This window comes from Chrysochloris asiatica, unplaced genomic scaffold (genome assembly GCF_000296735.1).
Source record: "Chrysochloris asiatica unplaced genomic scaffold, ChrAsi1.0 scaffold00088, whole genome shotgun sequence".
NCBI lineage: Eukaryota > Metazoa > Chordata > Mammalia > Afrosoricida > Chrysochloridae > Chrysochloris > Chrysochloris asiatica.
Genome location: NW_006408606.1, coordinates 9,638,585 through 9,642,380, shown reverse-complemented (window position 1 = coordinate 9,642,380; position 3,796 = coordinate 9,638,585).

The following is a 3,796-nucleotide window of genomic DNA, read 5'->3' as shown; positions in this document are numbered from 1 at the left end:
GGTAAGGTGGAGGGTCAGAGAAAAAGAGGAAGATCCCCAGCAAGATGGATTAGTAAAATGGCAGCATTAAAGGGATCAAGTGTGGCAACATTTGTGATGTTGGCCTAGGACCGGGCAGTGTTTTTATTCTGTTGTGCATAGGGTCACTATGAGTTGGTACTGATTTGATGTCACCTAACAACAACAACCCCCAAGCTCCTTGTTTAGTATGCATAGGCTGAGACCTGAGAATTTGCATTTTTATCAGGTGATACTTATACTGCTGCTGGACACATCCCTTTAAGGGTAGCAAGAGTTTGTGTGGTTTTAGGGATGGATTCTGCTCAGTAGAAGCCCTAGAAGGAGATTAGGGTCAGCAATATCTTTAGGAAACTATCTTTTTATGCAAGCACACTGTGTTTACTTGGAATGAGCATTTATTTATATCAATTGAAGTGATGGAGATTAAGAAAGGAGGAGCTAAACAAACTAGCAACCTGTGTTTTGTTTATTTCTCACAAAGCTTTGGCATTTTTAACTCCCTTTAGACAGTGCATGTCTGGGTCACTATAGTCCCCACTGTTTCTTGTGGTATTTCTCTTATAGCAACACTAGATATTTAAGACACTTTCTTTGCTTCTAAGAAGCATTCTAGTTGTACTTCTTCCAAGACAGATTTGTTTTTCTAGCAGCCCATGGTATTTTGAATATTCTTCCCCAACCCCACAATTCAAATGTATCAATTCTTTTCCAGTCTTCCTTATTCATTGTCCAGTTTTCACATGCATATGAGGTAACTGAAAATACCATGATTGGGTCAGTTGAATCTTAGTCCTCAAAGTGGCCTCTTTGCTCTTTAACACTTTGAAGAGGTCTTTGTAGCAGATTTGTCCAATGCAATGCATTGTCTAATTTCTCGACTGCTGCTTCCATGAGAGTTGAATGTGAGTCCAAGTAAAATGAAATTTTTGGCAATTTCAATATTTTCTAACTTTTATCATGATGTTTTATATTGGTCTAGTTGCAAGGATTTTAGTTCTTTGCATTGAGTTGTAATCCATACTGTGGATAACTTTTCATTGTTCCTGAGTTGCTCTCAGGTTTCTTTCCTTGTCTTTGGTTTTGAAAAGCTTGATTATGATATGTCTTGGTGATTTTCTTTTAGGATTGATTGTCTGTTTGGAGTTTGCTCCATTTCTTGAATGCTTATCTTCATCTTTCATGATTTTAGGGATGTTTTCTTCCAACAACTCTTCAACAATTTTCTCTGTGCTTTTTATTGTCTCTTTCTGTGAAATTCTGATCATCCATTATTCCTCATGGTCTCCCACATAACTCTTAGACTCTCTTCAGGTTTTTTAATTATTTTTTTCTGATTGTTCTTTTAGCATACTAGTTTTGAGAAATTTATCTTCAAGCTCACTAATTTGGGCTTCCATTGCTTCAAATCTATTCCTTTGTCCTTTCAATGTATTGTCCATCTCTGAAATCTTAGTATTAATCTTCTGGGTTTCTAATTACAGGTTTTGTATTATTTCAAAATTTGCATTTATTTTGTTTGTTAGTTCTTGTTGTGTTTTCCTGAATTCTTTGAAAGTTTTTGCTATGTTTTCTTTGTTTTCCTGGTTTTTCTGTCAATCCTTGGAAAGTACCTAAATACCATTCTTTTGAATTCTTTTTCAGTTATTTCCATTACCTTTTCTTCCTCAGAAATATTTCCTGGCTCTGCATCTTGGTCATTTGTTTGAGTGATTCTCTGTTGTTTCTTCTTGTGAGCTAAAATTGTCTGTTGTCTCTGGGGCATTGTAGTGTTGTCATATTGGTATTTTCTTGATGACTTTATGTTGATGTGTTCTTACACTTTCAATCCTTTCCTGTGGGTGTATTTAGAGAATGGAAGTATTTGCAACTCTCTGTTCATCATTTGTGCACTTTCATTTAGGGTAGGTGTGACTGCTATCTATCACTGATCAGGTAGTATAGGAGCTGTTATTGGTTCCTGACAAATGGTGGAGCTGCAGAGGGTGTGTTTGTGACTGGGCTATATGGTCATGGTTGCTGTCTTCTGTTGGGTGAGAAAGAGGAATAAATCCTCCCCTCATTACACACACAAGAGAATAAAACTAGCAACCAATGAGAGATTGTTTTTGACATTCCCAATTATTGATAGATTTTCTTAAAGGACACAAAACAATTATCTTGGCTTATTAAGAATTTTAAAGAAAAACTGAAACTGCACTGTTGAGAAAAGGGTCAGGAAGTTTACACTGAACCCCCCCCCCATTATAACAATGCACCTCCTCATACTTAAAGGGTAGCAAGGACTGTCCTATGAAAAATTTCCATGGGAAACCTTATCCCATCCATCTACAGCCTAATCTTGTCCCTTTCCTTCAGACTTCTTTTTGTTCCCTAAATTTAAAGAACGTTTAAAAAGAAAATAGTTTGTGCCTCTTGGATGCCAAAACTGTCATTTTGATGTGGTTTAAACTGAAAAGAACAGAGTTCTTCAAGGAAGGATTAGAGAGATGGAAACACTACCTTCATAAGTATATCAACCTAGGTGGAGGATGTGTTGAAAAACAGTACTTTCATATTTTGATATTTTTGTTTAATAAAGGTTTCTAAAAGGCATCATGGGCTACACTGAAGATCAGGTAGTCTCTTGTGACTTCGGCAGTGATACCCACTCTTCCACTTTTGATGATAGGGATGGCATTGCCCTCAACAAACACTTTGTCAAGCTCATTTCCTGGTATGACAATGAATTTGGTCACAGCAACAGGTGTGGTGGACCTTATGGTCCATATGGCCTCCAAGGAATAAGAGCTCCATGGACAACCATGCCCAGTAACACCACCAGAGGAAAAGAGAACCTCATCTGCTGGGGATCCCTTATCCCAATTTGATCCCTCAACACACTGAGATGTTCCCATCCTGAAACATAGTTTTCATCCAGACACCCTAAAGAAGGGCAAGGGTTTAGAGAGCCCAGTTTTTTCAAGTACCATTTCTGGAACATTATTTATTGCTGAATGTGACACAATCTGCTCCAAAATTTTTATCAGTGAGCAAGTATCCTCCTTTTATAGATGAGAATACATACAGGATGTGTTGTGCCCTAGACAAAATAACATGCCTAATTTTCTGTGTGGCCATGCTTGCTCACATATTACAACCATTGAAGTAAAATGGAAATTAGAATTCTCCCTGATTACTTACCTTTTCTCTCTTTTTGTTGCATTATAAGGTGAACACTGATAAATTTTTTAAAATATTTCTCTAAATATCTAGAAAAAACATAATAGTATAAGAAATCTTATAAAGTTGACTAGGCATACCAAATATTATGGTAAGGATAAAAGGGAAAGCTATTGAAAACATTTAGTATATGCCATAGATGGATTTTTAATTTTTTTCTTTTTAATATATATTGTTGTTGCTAAATGCCTTTGAGTTAGCTCTGACTCATAACAACACTGTTAAGGGTTTCCCAGGAGTCGTTGGTAGGTTTGAACCACAAACCTTGAGGTTAGCAGTACAGTGTTTATCCTACATCACCACAACAGGACTATTTTTAATCTATAATACCAAGAAAAATTATTAAAGAAAACCTATACTACATGAATCTTTAGTATTCAGTTATCAATACATAAAATCCTTTCAACAAATTAACTGATACATAGATTCCAGTTTATTTCTTAGTTGTTGTTGTTGTCAGGTGCCATCAAGTTGGAACTGACTCATAGCGACCCCATGCACAGCAGAACAAAACAATGTCCGATCCTGGGCCAACCTCACTATCGCTGCCACACTT